Genomic DNA, 18,459 nt, shown 5'->3' with positions numbered 1-18,459 from the left:
TCAACTCTATGTATCTTTTTAGAATATATTTTCCTTCATTATTCCCCGCAAACCGTAACACCCCTCTCCCAATTGGATTAAACTAATAAACAATAGCACTTAGCCTTCTACTTCCAGCATATAGATACTATATACATTTTACAGACACAATCTATTTCACAATAGTTCTATTTTGTTTGTATTTTGTCCTTCCTCTATTTCCGATATCCATCCAGTTTATTCCTATTTGTAACTGTGCTATTTCACAGAAGTTCTGAACCTATATACATTTTACAGACCTCATATGCTTTACATTGTTTATCTTGTTGTTTTTACGCCCCACCCTTCAGCTCCATTCAACCCCTCCCATCTATCTCTTAACACCATCCATTTTGGATTTCTAATTGCCATATATTTTCAACTGTGCTGTGATGCTTCACAAAAGTACTGAACCTTTCTATTCGCATAGATTCTACAGATTGTAAATTAAAGATAAACATATATGCTAAATTAATTATTGTATCACTGATCGATTGACGATGACTTTTCAAATCACCCAGTATTGCGATCTTCAGCGTTAACTCTAAGTAAATGTTCCAATTCTTCAACCATTCCTGGACCTGTGACCAAAAACAAGCTACATATGGACAGTACCAAAATAAAGTATCTAATGAGTCTGCCTTCTAGCAGCAAAATCTGCAGATCTGGGAGGAGTGTATCCCCAGTATATATAACATTCTATTGGTTGCAAGAATTTTGTATCATCATTTAAATGGAAAAATTCTAGGTTTTGAATCTGGCATGTCAATTCATAAACCATGTGCCATGGAATCGGTACATTGAAAATCTCTTCCCAACTATTTTGCAATTTATATGTACAGCTGTCAATTTTAAGGTCCTTGAATGAAACTGGTATATACTTTTATTATACTTATACTTTATTATACTTCTATTTATCACAATTTATCACAATTATCAGAATTTTCTTCCTTCCCTTTTTCCCCTTCCATTTGCCTCTTCCAATTTTGGTCTTTAATGCAGGGCTGCCAGACAAGCTCCTTCCCTTTCCCCCTTCCACTTGCCTCTTCCAATTTTGGTCTTTAATGCAGGGCTGACAGACAAGCTCCTTCCGTTTTCCCCTTCCACTTGCCTCTTCCAATTTTGGTCTTTAATGCAGGGCTGACAGACAAGCTCCTTCCGTTTTCCCCCTTCCACTTGCCTCTTCCATTTTTACAGTAGTGCTGCAATTAGTTGGTTGTAATTTGGGTAGAGCAGACATTTCCATATGTCTGTGTTAGCTGTGGCATAACTCCACCAGTCCTATTTATGATATCATTTACACAGATTATACCTTTTTTTTTATCTCAAAAATATAGTTTTATCAATTAGTATAAATAAAGGTTAACTTATTTGTTTTTTGCTGTCCAGTTGCACCACAAGTGGGTACTTGATTCGCGAACACATCACGTGTGATTACTGCACTTCAGAAACACTGCTAACCAAACAACAGAGCAAGTTTCATAGATTTTTCCCATACCTCAAAAGCCATCTCCTGGTGTGGTTTAAGCATTGCTGTAAACACAGAACATCTCATTTTTTTCTATTAAAAAAAGTGTTAAATAAAAAAGTGTGGGAAAAGCAGAAGAAAATTGGTGAAATCTGAAACCTGGAATAACAAAACCGAGTAAAGTAAACTCAGCCAAATAATAAACATTCTCTCACTGTCAACTGCGTTTATTTTCAGCAAACTTAACAGGTGTAAATATGTGTATGAACATAACAAGATTCAGCAACTGAGACATAAACTGAGCAAGTTCCACAGAAATGTGACTAACAGAAATTGAATAATGTGTCCCTGAACAAAGGGGGGGGGGGTCAAAATCAAAGGAACAATCATTATCTGGTGTGGCCACCAGCTGCATTAAGTACTGCATTGCATCTCCTCCTCATGGACTGCACCAGATTTGCCAGTTCTTGCTGTGAGATGTTACCCCACTCTTCCACCAAGGCACTCACAAATTCCCGGACATTTCTTTGGTGGAATGGCCCTATCCCTCACCCTCCGATCCAACAGGTCCCAGAAGTGTTCAATTGGATTGAGATCCGGGCTCTTCGCTGGCCATGGCAGAACATTGACATTCATGTCTTGCAAGAAATCACGCACAGCACTAGCAGTATGGCTGGTGGAATTGTCATGCTGGAGGGTCATGTCAGGATGAGCCTGCAGGAAGGGTACCACATGAGAGAGGAGAATGTCTTCCCTGCAACGCACAGCGTTGAGATTGCCTGCAATGACAAGCTCAGTCCGATGATGCTGTAAATCACCGCCCCAGACCATAACGGACCTTCCACCTCCAAATCGATCCCGCTCCAGAGTACAGGCCTTGTTGTATCGCTAATTCCTTTGACGATAAAAGCGAATCCGACCATCACCCCTAGTGAGAAGAAACTGCGACTCTTCAGTAAAGAGCACTATTTTGCTAGTCCTGTCTGGTCCAGTGACGGTGGGTTTGTGCCCGTTGTTGCCAGTGATGTTTGGTGAGGACCTGCCTTACAACAGGCCTACAAGCTCTCAGTCCAGCCTCTCTCAGCCTCTGTGCTTTCCTGGTGTAACCCGAGCAGTTGTTGTTGCCATCCTGTACCTGTCCCACAGATGTCATGTTCGACTGTACCGATCCTGTGCAGGTGTTGTTACACGTGGTCTGCCACTGTGAGGACGATCAGCTGTCTGTCCTGTCTCCCTGTTGCGCTGTCTTAGGCGTCTCACAATACGGACATTGCAATTTATTGCCCTGGCCACATCTGCAGTCCTCATGCCTCCTTGCAGCATGCTTAAGGCACGTTCACGCAGATGAGCAGGGACCCTGGGCATCTTTCTTTTTGTGTTTTCAGAGTCAGTAGAACGGCCTCTTTAGTGTTTAGTTTTCATAACTGTGACCTTAATTGCCTACCGTTTGTAAACTGTTAGTGTCTTAACGACCGTTCCACAGGTGCATGTTTATTAATTGTTCATGGTTCATTGAACAAACATGGGAAACAGTGTTTATACCCTTTACAATGAAGATCTGTGAAGTTATTTGGATTTTTACGAAAAACAGGGTCCTGAAAAGGGACGTTTCTTTTTTTGCTGAGTTTATTTGACTGCGCATGACTGCACTTTAGTGTGTCATCCTGCAGCACAGCATTTTGGGGAAAGTTTAGGTCAGGTCCAATATTGGCTATGCACCCAAGAGGGCCATCCTGGAAATGTTTTAAAGTAATAGAATATAATTTAGAAACTGGGTGATTCGAGCCCTGAATGCTGTTTGGCTGACAGCCGTGGTATATCAGATCGTATACCACAGGTATAACAAACCATTTATTTTTACTGCTCTAATTATGTTCGTAGCCAGATTATAATAGCAATAAGGCACCTCGGGGTTTGTGGCATATGGCCAGTATACCACGGCTAAGGGCTGTGTCCAAGTACTCCGCGTTGCGTCATGCAATAAAAACAGCCCTTAGTCGTGGTATATTGTCCATATACCACCCCCCCACACTTTTATCTGAAGCGATTTCAGTTGTGTGTGTGCATACATTTTTGAGTATGGGTGGTCCCGTGAATCTAACACACTATCCTGGCTTTACAATGCTCTTCCAAGAAGCATGACAAGATTTTAAATTCATTGTGAAGCCTCAATTGAATATTTCGGCGGTGCTTATGCCACCCTTTATAAAGCACAGGTTTATGTCATATTTAAGATAGTGGGTTTTGTCACATTTGGCTAGCAGATACCCATAGACTTCCAGTCATTGTGCTAACGCTAGTTAGCATTGGCTCGCAAAACCACCTCAAACTTCCTGCATACTTGACACAGCGACATACAAATGGTATCTACAAGTTCATCTGAATCTGGGGAAGTAGATACAGGGCCTCATTGCCAAAATCATAAAGTATACCTTTAATCCCCACATGAAATAAATTCTTTCCCCACTCACATCAGCAAGAGAACCTGGAAAAGGTCTACATTTTTCTATATATATATATATATATATATATATATATATATATATATATGTATATATATGTATGTGTATGTATTTTTACTTTTTATTTTAATTTTACCCCCTTTCTCCCCAATTTCATGGTATCCAATTGTTAGTAGTTACTATCTTGTCTCATCGCTACAACTCCCGTACGGGCTCGGGAGAGACGAAGGTCAAAAGCTGTGCGTTCTCCGAAACACAACCCAACTAAGCAGCACTGCTCCTTAACACAGCGCGCATCCAACCCGGAAGCCAGCCGCACCAATGTGTTGGAGGAAACACTGTGCACCTGGCGACCAGGTTAGCGTGCACTGCGCCCGGCCCGCCACAGGAGTCGCTAGTGCGCGATGAGACAAGGATATCCCTATCGGCCAAACCCTCCCTAACCCGGACGACGCTAGGCCAATTGTGCGTCGCCCCATGGACCTCCCGGTCGCGGCCGGCTGCGACAGTTTTCTATATATTTTTTTACCTATATTTAACTGTGATTGAGGCACCCTTACCAAAAAACAGGCTTCAAATATTTAGCCAATTTGCCCCAAATTTGCGACAAGCTCATATTTTCCCATGCAAATTAGTTTTGTGGCAACATGATTCCATATATGTTATTTCATAGTTTTGATGTCTTCACTATTATTCTACAATGTAGAAAAGAGTAAACATATAGAAAAACCCTGGAATGAGTTGGTGTGTCCAAACATTTGACTGGTACTGTATCTACGACAAAAAAAATCCATGTGTATGTGTGTGTAGAGTGCGTGTCTTATCATGTGTATGTGTTTCTGTGCCTGTGTGTATGTCTGTGTCTCTTCACAGTCCCCACTGTTCCATAAGGTGTATTTTTAACTGATTCTAGTGCTTTCATCAGTTACCTGATATGGAATAGAATTCCATGTAGCCATAGCTCTATGCAGTACTGTGCGCCTCCCATGATCTGTTCTTGACTTGGGGACCTTTTTACATTCGATATGTCAACACTTCTTATAAATACAAGTAGTGATGAAGTCAATCTCTCCTACACTTTGAGCCACTAGAGATTCACAGTAAATCCATATTGTTAATGTCAGCTCTCCATGTACATTTAAGGGCCAGCCGTGCTGCCCTGTTCTGAGTAAACATTGGAGATGGCAGCCCTGTGGAAGTACTTCGTCTAAAGCTTGTTGAATGCAGGGCACTGAAACAATCAGAAAACACAAAACAAAAACAACATTAAGATAGAGAAAACAATTACTCAAAACATGTTCTATTTTGGCATCTTGAAATGTGGACTGGGAGGCTAATGGGCAGGTTTGGCTTTGGAAAAGCAGGGTCAGCTGTTAAAAAATTGCGCTAATGTTGCTATGCTTCTCACTTAATAAATTGGCATTCTATATATTTTTCAGCATGGAAACAATTGTATCAATGCTATATAAACAAACAATTTAGCTAGCAGAAACTGGGATTTAGGCCTACTAATTTTACATTTAAATGTGTACCTAGAGAGTCACACATTTTCTCCAGCCGAGCCTCAACACAATTGATTCAAACGGATCAACTAATTATGATCTTCCGTCTAGACTGGGGACGTCATCATCAAGAGCCAGTTGTCTACTAATTGTCTATTCTTCCTGACTCCAGTGTATAAGGCTTGGGTGGAAGAAAAGGTAAATAAAATGTTATGTTTATGGAAATTGATATGAATTTTTCAAAAAAGTATTATGTTAACTTGCATCTCAAGGACATGCATGAAAGAAGTATTAACCCTGTGCACCCATATTTCTCTGATCCTCACTTTGATTGAGGGCCTCAATTTGTATTTTTGCCTGGTAACTGCTTCTAGAAAGAGCAGTTGGTTCAAAGAAAATGAGTTGGCTACAATTATGAGAATAATACATGCATTTGCTTACCTTATCAAGACGATACACACATTTATCACAACAAAGAGTGTTTTGAGTGAGTGCACCACAAACATCTTTACAGGGTGTTGATGTATCCTCATTCCCATGCAACCTCTTTCAACACCATGGGTAGGGAAAAGGTATCCATCTGCAAAAGCAAAGTTTTGCTTTGATGTCAAGTCAGCTCATATTGTTGCTACCTTAGCTTTTGTGCTAGCTAACATGCTACTCAACACTGAGACAAGGATATTAAAATGCATATACAAAGCCTTCAGAAAGTATTCACATCCGTGAACTTATTCCACATATTATTGTGTAACAGTTAAAATTGATTAAATATAGATTTGTTTGTCAATGGCCTACACACAATAACCCATAATTTCAAAGTGGATTTCTTTTATTCTGAATGTTTACAAATTCATAAAAATGTAAATCTGAACTCTCGACTCTTGAAGAACAATCTGGCCTAATTAGCCATGCGCTCTTTTAATTTCCATCCAGCACAGCCTGAAGAGGACTGACCACTCATCAGAGCCTGGTTCCTCTCTAGGTTTCTGCTGATGTAAGAAGGGCTTAATAAATACATTTGATTGATTGATCGAGTCAATAAGTACTCAAACCCTTTGTTAAGGCGAGCCTAAATAACTTCAGAATAAAATAGTTGCTTTAACAAGTCACCGAAGTTGCATGGACTGACTGTGTGCAATAATAGTGTTTAACATGATTTTTGAATGACTACCTCATCTCTGTACCCCACACATACATTTATCTGTAAGGTCCCTCAGTCAAGCAGTGAATTTCAAACAAAGATTCAACCACAAAGACTAGAGAGGTTTTCCAATGGCTCGCAAAGAAGGGCACCTATTGGTAGATGGGTAAAATACAAAAAGCAGATATTTAATATCCTTTTGAGCATGGTGAAGTTAATTAATTAATTACACTTTGGATGGTGTATCAATGCACCAAGTCACTACAAAGATATGGGGGTCCTTCCTAACAGTTGCCAGAGAAGAAGGAAACAGCTCAGGGATTTCACCATGAGGCCAAAGGTGAATTTAACACAGTTACAGAGTTTAATGGCTGTGATAGGTGAAAACTGAGGATGGATCAACAACATTGTAGGTACTCCACAATACTAACCGAATTGACAGAGTGAAAAGAAGGAAGCCTGTAAAGAAAAGCATTCCAAAATAAGAATCATGTTTAAAATATAACTGCAAAAAAATGTGGCAAAGCAATTCACTTTTTGTTCTAAATATAAAGTGTTAAGTTTGGGGCAAATACAATACAATACTTTACAGAGTACTACTCTCCACATTTTCAAACATGGTGGTGGCTGCATCCTTTTTATGGGTATGCTTCTAATTGTCAAGGACTGGTGAGTTTTTCCAGAATAAAAAAATAAACAGAATGGAGCTAAGCACAGGAAAAATCCTAGAGGAAAACCTGGTTCAGTCTGCTTTCCACCAGACCCTGGGAGATTACTTCACCTTTCAGTAGGACAATAACCTAAAACACAAGGCCAAATCTACACGGGAGTTGCTTACCAAGAAGACGGTGAATATTCCTGCATGGCCAAGTTACAGTTTCATCTTAAATCTACTTGAAAATCTATGGCAAGGCCTGAAAATGGTTATCTAGCAATGATCAACAACCAATTTGACAGAGCTTGAAGAATTTTGACAGGAGTAATGGGCAAATGTTGCACAATCCAGGTGTGGAAAGCTCTTACCCAGAAAGACTTACCCCAAAAGACTCAAAGCTGTAATTGATTCCAAAGGGCCATTTACAAAGTGTTGACTCAGGGGTGTCAAAACGTATGTATATTAGATATTTGTGTATTTAATTTCCTATAAATGTACAGACATTTCTTAAAACATGTTTTCACTTTGTCATTAATGGGTATTGAGTGCAGATGCATGATTTGTTTATTTTTTAATCAATTTTGAATTCAGGCTGTAACACAACAAAATTATCAAGTGCTATGAATACTTTCTGAAGGTACAGTAGGTTTTAAAAGACAGCAACGTCTTCACCAAAAAATATGTGTTGAAAATATCCAGCAAATCATGAATTCGCAAGCTAGCTATCACATGCAAAAAAATATATGATAGCTAACTTTAGCTAGTTAAGCGCTATATACTAGCTAGCTAGCCAGTCAGTGGCATTGACAGTGTCACGTTCTGACCTTTATTTCCTTTGTTTTGTCTTTATTTAGTATGGTCAGGGCATGAGTTGGGGTGGGCAGTCTATGCTTGTTTTTCTATGTTTGGTTTCTGTTTCGGCCTAGTATGGTTCTCAATCAGAGGCAGGTGTCGTTAGTTGTCTCTGATTGAGAATCATACTTAGGTAGCCTGGGTTTCACTTTTGAGTTGTGGTGTTTGTTTCCGTGTGAATGTTTGTTGCCACATGGTACTGTTTCGGTTTTCGTTCATGTTCACGTTTATTGTTTTGTATTTCAGTGTTCAGTTCGTTGTGAATAAATCATCATGAACACTTACCACACTATACGCTTAGGCTGTCTCTCCATCTTCTTCCTACAGGTGTTCCCACCTGTCCAGCGCTGCTAGAGCCTTCCTCCTCTCCAGAGCCGCCAGAGTCTCCCGTCTGTCCTGAGCCGCCAGAGTCTCCCGTCTGTCCTGGGCCGCAAGAGTCTCCCGTCTGTCCTGAGCCGCCAGAGTCTCCCGTCTGTCCTGAGCCGCCAGAGTCTCCCGTCTGTCCTGAGCCGGCAGAGTCTCCCGTCTGTCCTGAGCCGCCAGAGTCTCCCGTCTGTCCTGAGCCGCCAGAGTCTCCCGTCTGTCCTGAGCCGCCAGAGTCTCCCGTCTGTCCTGAGCCGCCAGAGTCTCCCGTCTGTCCTGAGCCGCCAGAGTCTCCCGTCTGTCCTGAGCCGCCAGAGTCTCCCGTCTGTCCTGAGCCGCCAGAGTCTCCCGTCTGTCCTGAGCCGCCAGAGTCTCCCGTCTGTCCTGAGCCGCCAGAGTCTCCCATCTGTCCTGAGCCGCCAGAGTCTCCCGTCTGTCCTGAGCCGCCAGAGCCGCCAGTCTGTCCTGAGCCGCCAGAGCCGCCAGTCAGCCAGGAGCTGCCAGAGCCGCCTGTCACGCCGGCATCGCCCTTCACTCCGGAGCTGCCGGAGTCTTCTGCCTGTCTGGCGCTGCCGGAGACTCCCGCCTGTCCGGTGCTGCCAGAGTCTCCCGCCTATACGGCGCTGCCGGAGTCTCCCGTCCATTCGGGACCCATTTCTAGGGTCCCCAGTCCGAGGTCAGCGGTGAGGGTCGCCGCTCGTAAGAGGCCACGGAGGCGGACAATGAGGCAGACAAAAACTGTGGTGAAGTGGGGTCCAGGTCCCGCGGCAGAGCTGCCACCGTGGACCGACGCCTACCCAGACCCTCCCCTATAGGTTCAGGTTTTGCGGCCGGAGTCTGTAGGTACTGTAGGTTTTAAAAGACAGCAACGTCTTCACCAAAAAATATGTGTTGAAAATATCCAGCAAATCATGAATTCGCACGCTAGCTATCACATGCAAAAAAATATATGATAACTAACTTTAGCTAGTTAAGCGCTAGATACTAGCTAGATAGCCAGTCAGTGGCATTGACAGTGTCACGTTCTGACCTTTATTTCCTTTGTTTTGTCTTTATTTAGTATGGTCAGGGTGTGAGTTGGGGTGGGCAGTCTGTTTTTCTATGTTTGGTTTCTGTTTCGGCCTAGTATGGTTCTCAATCAGAGGCAGGTGTCGTTAGTTGTCTCTGATTGAGAATCATACTTAGGTAGCCTGGGTTTCACTTTTGAGTTGTGGGTGTTTGTTTCCGTGTGAGTGTTTGTTGCCACACGGTACTGTTTCGGTTTTCGTTCATGTTCACGTTTATTGTTTCATATTTCATTTTATGGACACTTACCACGCTGCGCATTGGTCCTCCGATCCTTCTCGCTACTCCTCCTCAGAAGAGGAGGAAGAATGCAGTTACAGACAGGTTGAAACTGATATAAAAATATGTATTTCACTCTATCCCATGAAACATGACATTGCTAACCAGGCATTAATTAGCTAACACATTAAAAATGTATTAGGAAGTTTAATTAATACGTTTAGACACTCCCCGGACAACATTGCAAGGTAGCTATATCCTTGGTCTCCATTAGCAACATATTTTTCTTCTCCCTCTGACTCGTCGTCAATGGTTACTGGTTTGGAACATGTGTGTTCACCAGAGATGTCTTCTGGTAAACTGTTTGCTACTAGTGGCAATAAATATTGTTGCCAAAGGTATGCCACAGATTAAAATATAATCTTGAGAGAATTGTTTGCAAAAATTGTTTGGCACCAATAATATTTATTGCCAATAGAGGCAAAGTTTTTCTGGCAACATTTTGTGGCACACTATTTAGTTTGTATCAAATTTTCCACAAACATGTGGTAAATTTTCTGCAATTTTGGTAAGGACACTGCTTATGTGTTGAGATCAGTTTAATTAAATATGTCTGCCCGATTGAGCTATCATCAAGCGTATGGGGTAATTACCTCAGTCATTCTTTGAAAGACTCTTTGATCCATAGGTCTCCATTTAACACTGCAGCTGTCATGCCTGCTCCCACTCTCCCTCCCTGGTGCGTGGCAAGGCTCCCCAGCATTACGCACTCCTGCCACCTGCCTTTCCCCGTCACGCACATCAGCGTATTATTTGACTCAATCACCTGTTTATTACTTCCCCTATATCTGTCAGTTCCCCATCCCTGTTCCCCTCTGCTGCATTAATTGTAATTTGTCCTTGTATACCAATGTGCTGACTCTGCTCCTGTCCTGTTCTCTGTCTATTCCTAATTAAATGTCAACTCCCCATACCTGCTTCTCGAATCCAGCATCGGTCCCTACAGTAGCTAAATTCCTATCATTGTCAGGGTGAAGTCAGGGGTCATTGGGATCGACATCACTGCATAGTGAGCACAATAGCATGGGACTGTTCTCTTGGAGGTTGATTTGAAGAGGGGCCACTATTGCCTTCCTCCTAGATGGCAGCCCGAGCAATGACCCATCATACCCTCCCCAACACACCTCTCCCCCTTCAAGCCCCCTGCCCAGGCCCAAACCACAGCCTGTCATACACCCCTCCTCGCCTGGTGATGGAATCGCAGTGATTAGAAATGTACTCCTACGGTTCTCTGAGCTCACCCCCCAGTCCAGAATGGCCCTCACTTAACTCTCTGAGTGAAGTAAGAGGGTTTGTCAGGCGTTTAGCATAGGACTGGATTGGTCAGGCCCCAGCCCAGAGGTTGCAGCAAAGCAGCAGCCTTTTCACAGTTGACTTGGCAGCATGGTTATAAAAATGCCACATGACCTTACTGGGTCAGAACACCAGGGCTTGCCTGAATAGGCCCCATCTAGTCCAAATACTGTACAAGACAGGGACACAGTGCTTTGTAGAATGTTTACGATCCCTGCCCTTGCCATTGACTTCTTCTGCTTTGTTCTCCACCTTCCTTTCTCTCTCCCTCTTTCTTTCCACAGAGTCCTCTGTCATTTACAAGAGAACATCAGAGGTTCCTCAAAATAGCTTTTCCTTGTGCTTAGATAAAAGTGAACCTAATGAACAGTGTCCCAGAAATCAATGATCTGTCTGCAATTATGACTCACCATGGTCGCTTTGATTGAAGTTAGATCATCGATTTCTGAGACTGTTCAGTAGGTTCACTTTTATCTAAGCACTAAGGAAATGCTCTTTTGAGGAACCTCTGTTCTCCTATAAATGACAGAGGACTCTGTCGAAAGAGAGAGAGATAGAAAGAGAGGTCAGGTATATGCTGGAATATAACAGTAGGTAAAGGCATTCATGAGATGCAGAAGTCAACTGATATTCTATTGTGTGTCATCTGTAATTATGACTCACCTTGGTTGCTTTGATTGAAGTTTACAGACGATAGAATGTTGCATCTCATGAATGCCTTTACTTACTGTTCTCTTCCAGCATATACCTGTCTGTGTCACGTGTGCTCCCCCTCAAGCCTCTAGGTCACCAGGCTGCTCGTTAAGGCGCACACCTGTCACCATCGTTACACGCATTAGTGCAATATTACACTCCTTGATTACCTGCCCTATATATATATGTCACTCCCCTTGGTTCATTCCCCAGGCGTCATTGTTTCTGTTTCATGTCTGTGCGTTGTTCGTATTTCTTGTTTTGAGTTATGTTGCGTTTTTTCATTAAAACACTCACTCCCTGAACTTGCTTCCCGACTCAGCGCACAACGTTACAGTCTGTGTCAAACAGTACTATAATTATAGCAATGATCAGCATTGACACGGACATCCATCTCAGTTGTTTGTGTACTTGCAATATTTACATTACGTTTTATAGTTATGTTGAAATTGAAATGGGGCTCAGGTGGTTTTTAAAATGATTGCTGGGAATATAAAGTTGTCAATCAAAGAACAATCACATCAACATTTATGTAGACGCAAATCATTCAAATCACAAGGAAAAGTTCTCCAAGTTTCAGGAAGACAATGTGGATATTTGTGATTTAGGGCTGATGCACATAGTGGTCAGTGCTGAGGGTAGTAGAGCATTATGGCAGGGCAGAGCACAGAGAAAGCTGCCGATACTGTTTATATAAATTATATAAATTATTATGTATGGTCCTGTGTGGTTCAGTTGGTAGAGCATGGCACTTGCAGTGATAGAGTCGTGGGTTTCATTCCCCCCTGTGGCCACCCATATGAAAAAATCTTTGCATGCACTATAGTAAGTCACTTTGGATAAAGCATCTGCTAAATGGCATATATTATCTAAATAATCAAAGTAACTGGTTATCACCACACACAGATCTTACAGTTGCTGCAATATTATCATATTATGTCTATATTAACATGACCTTCGATTGGCATCATCAATCTCGAATTCATTCAAGTCTTCTTACAAAATCGAATGTCCAAATAACTATTATGATTTACCGTCGGATAAAACAAGTGTTTAAAATACCCAATTACGAAGGAGCTATTAATTTATTTTATGCGACAATAAAATATCAGAGCTTACCAGTGAGAGCTAAAATCAGCGGGAGGAGTAACATTTGTAAGCAGCTGAGCACTCACATTTCTATACAGTCCCTCTGCATCATCTGAGATGGTCAAATACAGCTATATTACTAAACAAAGCATTGGTTCACTTTTAAGCATTGTATAGCCGCACTTCATCAATTTAACAAAAAATGCCCTCCCACCCCATAAAAAAAACATCAAAAAAGCAGTACTTTCACAAACTATTCACTAATCCCTCTGACAGTAGAAAAAGACTAACCAAGCCTTTCTCCTCCAACCTTGGGCTGTTCCTTCAACGTTGCGACAGGATATTTGAATGTGTTATAGCTCATCTAGTGGAGAAAGTTAAGTTTGGAGCAATGATATTGGTCAGGGGGATGAGGGGCAGAGGGGAATGGGAACTCTTGGTAATCGGCCAAGCACACACACACACCTTTCACAGTCCCTCCACAGAACTTTGAGGGAATGTTGCACCTCACTCTCCGAGGCTAATTTCAGGAGCCTGTGTCATTCAGTCACACGCTGTGTGTAATTGTCGAGTCTGACTGAGCAATTGTCAGCGATGGCTCATGTGTTATTATCACTATCTCTCTTCAGCGAAGATGTGCTGCGTTTAATCACAACGTTCATCTCTATTAAAGACTCATCACAGAGGGGATACTTATATATATACACAGTATCAATGTCTTATTTCTCTAAAATGGTTTCCTCTGAACAATGTCTTATAAGCGCGTCAGAAGCACTTGATGATCAACTGTACGGCTGGTGTGGCTGCTTTCACATACAGAGAGAATCCTTGACAGAGACAGAGAGACAGAGAGACAGAGAGACAGAGAGAGAGAGAGAGAGAGAGAGAGAGAGAGAGAGAGAGAGAGAGAGAGAGAGAGAGAGAGAGAGAGAGAGAGAGAGAGAGAGAGAGAGAGAGAGAGAGAGAGAGAGAGAGAGAGAGAGAGAGAGAGAGAGAGAGAGAGAGAGAGAGAGAGAGAGAGAGAGAGAGAGAGAGAGAGAGAGAGAGAGAGAGAGAGAGAGAGAGAGAGAGAGAGAGAGAGAGAGAGAGGAGAGAGAGAGAGAGAGAGAGAGAGAGAGAGAGAGAGAGAGAGAGAGAGAGAGAGAGAGAGAGAGAGAGAGAGAGAGAGAGAGAGAGAGAGAGAGAGAGAGAGAGAGAGAGAGAGAGAGAGAGAGAGAGAGAGAGAGAGTCTGTAGCAGGGGTGAGTATTGTGCTGGACTAGCTCGTACCAGAGAAAAGTATCTCAGATACACACACACAGGCCTACCTCCCTATGTTCTCTAACCCCCTCTCACGGTTGCAACTCTTGCTCTTAGCAGTAATATGAATTGGATAACAACACCTTGTCCTGTTTCTAAAGGCACCATCAGGAATACTCCTAATAAAGCCATCCTTATTCAAAATAACTACTGTACACTACATGACCAAAAGTATGTGAAAACCTGCTCGTCGAATATCTAATTTCAAAATCATGGACAATAATATGTGGTAGGTACTCACCTTTGCTGCTATAACAGCCTCCGCTCTTCTGGGGTTTTCCACTAGATGTTGGAACATTGCTGCAGGGACTTGCTTCCATTCAGCCACAGTGAGGTTGGTCAATGATGTTGGGTGATTAGGCCTGGCTTGCAGTCGGTGTTCCAATTCATCCCAAAGGTGTTCAATGGGGTTGAGATCAGGGCTCTGAGTGGTTCTGTCAAGTTCTTCCACACCGATCTCGACATTTCCGTTTGGACCTTGCTTTGTGCACAGAGGCATTGTCATGCTAAAACAAGAAAGGGCCTTCCCCAAACTGTCGCCACAAAGTTGGAAGCACAGAATTGTCTACAATGTCATTGTATGCTGTAGCTTTAAGATATCCCTACACAGGAACTAAGGGGCCTAGCCAAAACAATGAAAAACAGCCCTTTGCATTTGGGCAGGTAGCGTTCTCCTGGAATCCTCCAAACCCAGATTCATCCGTCGGACTGCCAGATGGTGATGCGTGATTCATCACTCCAGAGAATGCGTTTACCACTGCTCCAGAGTACAATGGCGACGAGATTTACCCCACTTTAAGCCTAAGCTTGGCATTGCGCATAGTAATCTTTGGCTTGTGTGCGGCTGCTCAGCCATGGAAACCCATTTCATGAATCTCCTGATGAACAGTTCTTGTGCTGAGTGTTGCAACCGAGAACAGAATATTTTTACGCACATCACGCTTTCAGCACTCGGCGGTCCCATTCTGTGAGCTTGTGTGGCCTACCACCTTGCTTTGAACTGTTGTTACTCCTAGACGTTTCCACTTCACAATAACAGCACTTACATTTGACCGGGGCAGCTCGAGCCAAATCAAATCATATCAAATTGTATTGGTCACATACACGTATTTAGCAGATGTTATTGCGGGTGTAGCGAAATGCTTGTATTTCTAGCTCCAACAGTGCTGTAATATCTAACAAGTAATATCTAACAATTTCCCAACAATATAGTCAATACACACAAATCTAAGTAAAGGAATGGAATTAAGAATAAAATATTTAGAGGAGCAATGTCAGCACGGCATAGACTAAGATAGAATACAGTACATACATATAAGATTAATAATGTTGAAATATTTTGCATTACCAAAGTGTCTAGTGTTCCATTATTAAAGTGGCCAGTGATTTCAAGTTTATGTATATAGGGCAGCAGCCTCCAATGTGCTAGTGATTGCAATTTAACAGTCTGATAGCCTTGAGATAGAAGCTGTTTTTCAGTCTTTCGGTCCCAGCTTTGACGCACCCGTACTGACCTCGCCTTCTGGATGATAGTGGGGTGAACAGGCAGTTTCTCAGGTGGTTGTTGTCCTTGATGAGCTTTTTGGCCTTCCTGTGACATCGGGTGCAGTAGATGTCGAGGCGATGCGTTGGGCACCACCCCTGGCGATGCGTTGGGCACCGCCCTGCGGAAAGCCCTGCGGTTGTGTGCGGTGCAGTTGCCGTACCAGGTGATAAAGCCCGACAGGATGCTCTCGACTGTGCATCTGTAAAAGTTTGAAGGTTTTAGGCGCCAAGACAAATTTCATCAGCCTCCTGAGGTTGAAGAGGCGTGTTGTGCCTTCTTCACCACGCTGTCTGTGTGGGTGGACTATTTCAGTTTGTACACTGACTGACTTGAAACTTTCCTCCTTCTCCCTCTGCTGTTTCCTGAAGTCCACAATCAGCTCCTTGTTTTGTTGACATTGAGTGAGAGGTTATTTTCCTGGCACCACACACCCAAGGCCCTCACCTCCTCCCTGTAGGCTGTCTCGTCATTGTTGGTAATCAGGCCTACTACTGTTGTGTCATTTGAAAACTTGATGATTGAGTTGGAGGCGTGCGTGGCCACGCAGTCATGGGTGAACAGGGAGTACAGGAGGGGGCTTGAGTATGCGCCCTTGTGAGGCCCCAGTGTGGATCAGCAAAGTGGAGTTGTTGTTTCCTACTCTCACCACCTAGGAGCGGCCCGTCAGGAAGGCCAAGACCAAGTCGCACAGGGTGGGGTTCAGACCCAGGGCCTTGAGCATAATGATGCACTTGGAGGGTACTAGGATGTTGAATGCTGAGCAACAGTCAATGAACAGCATTCTTACATAGGTATTCCTCTTCTTCAGATGAGATAGGGCAGCAGTGCAATGACAATTGCATCGTTTGTCGATCTATTGGGGTGGTAAGAAAATTGAAGTGGGTCTAGGGTGTCAGGTAAGGTAGAGGTGATATGATCCTTGACAAGCCTCTCAAAGCACTTCATGATGACCGAAGGGAGTGCTACAGGGCGAAAGTTATTTAACTCAGTTACCTTTCTTGGGTACAGGAGCAATGGTGGCCTTCTTGAAGCATGTGGGGAAAGCAGACTGGGATAGGGAGAGATTGAATATGTCCGTAAACACTCCAGCCAGCTGGTCTACGCATTCTCTGAAGATGCGGCTAGGGATGCCGTCTGGGCCGGCAGCCTTGCGAGGATTAGCACTCTTAAATGTCTTACTCACGTCGGCCACAGAGAAGGAGAGGTCACAGTCCTTGGTAGCGGGCCACGTTGGGGGCACTGTGTTATCTTCCAAGTGGATGAAGAAGGTGTTTAGCTTGTCTGGAAGCAAGACGTCAGTGTCCGATGTGGCTGGTTTTCCCTTTGTACTCCTTGATTGTCTGTAGACCCTGCCAGATATGTCTCGTGTCTGAGCCATTGAATTGCGACTCCACTTGCTCTCTATACTAATATTTTGCCTGTTTGATTGTCTTACAGAGGGATTAACTGCACTGTTTGTATTCGGCCATATTTCCAGTCACCTTGCCATGTTTAAATGCAGTGGTTTGCACTTTCCTGATAGACAAATACACCGACATGGTGACTGAGTTTATATGTAATGCTCGGAAGCTACCCAGAACAAAGCCCAGTTTGCATGATCAAAACAGTCTTGAAGCATGGATTCCAATTGGTCAGACCAGCAATAGTCCTTAGCATGGGTTGTTCCTGTTTGAGTTTCTGCCTACAGGAAGGGAAGAGCAAAATGGAGTCGTGTTGAGATTTGCCAAAGGGAGGGTGGCCTTTTAGCCATTCCGGAAGTGGGAGTAGCAGTGGTCAAGTGTTTTAGCAGCGCGAGTACTACAGTCAATGTGTTGATAGATTTTTTGTAAAATGTTCCTCAAATTTGCTTTGTTAAAATCTCCAGCTACAATAAAAGCTATCTCAGGATATGTGGTCTCCAGTTTGCATAGTCCAGTGAAGCTATTTTTAGGGCCGTCGTGGTACTGGCTTGAGGGGGAATATACACGGCTGTGTCTATAACCGAAGAGAATTCTCTTGGGAGGTAATACGGTCGGCGTTTAATTGTGAGGTATTCTAGGTCACGTGAACAAAATCACACCATGAGTAGTTAATCATGAAACATACACCCCCACCCTTCTTCTTCCCCAACAGATATTTATTACTGTCTAAGCGATGGACTGAGAAGCCACCTGGCTGTATGGACTCAGACAGTACTGTATATCCCGATATCCCATGTTTCCGAAAAAACAGAGTAAGTTACAATCCCTGATGTCTCTCTGGAAGGAAATCCTCAGCCTGAGCTCGTCAACATTACTATCCAGAGACTGAACATTAGCGAGTAATATACTCGGAAGCGGGTATGGTAGTATCGCTGGTGTGTGCGTCTCCTGAGTCGAACTCCGGCGCACTCCAGGAAGTCCACTCCGAATACCTCCTCTCCGCCGGTGTTCTTTGGGATCGGCTTCTGGAATCATTTAAATTTCCCTGGGGGGTACGAACAAAGGATCCGATTCGGGAATGTCGTAATCGTGGACATATTGCTAGAAATGCTTGTGAGTTACCGCCACTCTGATATCCAAAAGTTATTCTCAGCTGAATGCAATAACACAAAAAAAATCTGAGATAGTATTGAAGTATTGAAGCCGAATACACCAATTTGAAGTGGTGTCCACATACTTTTATATATTCAGTTGAAATTGTAAGTTTACATATACCATAGCCAAATACATTTAAGCTCAGTTTTTAACAATTCCTGACATTTAATCTTAGTATAA

Source organism: Oncorhynchus kisutch, linkage group LG5 (genome assembly GCF_002021735.2).
Source record: "Oncorhynchus kisutch isolate 150728-3 linkage group LG5, Okis_V2, whole genome shotgun sequence".
NCBI lineage: Eukaryota > Metazoa > Chordata > Actinopteri > Salmoniformes > Salmonidae > Oncorhynchus > Oncorhynchus kisutch.
Note: the sequence above shows the minus strand (reverse complement) of the source record.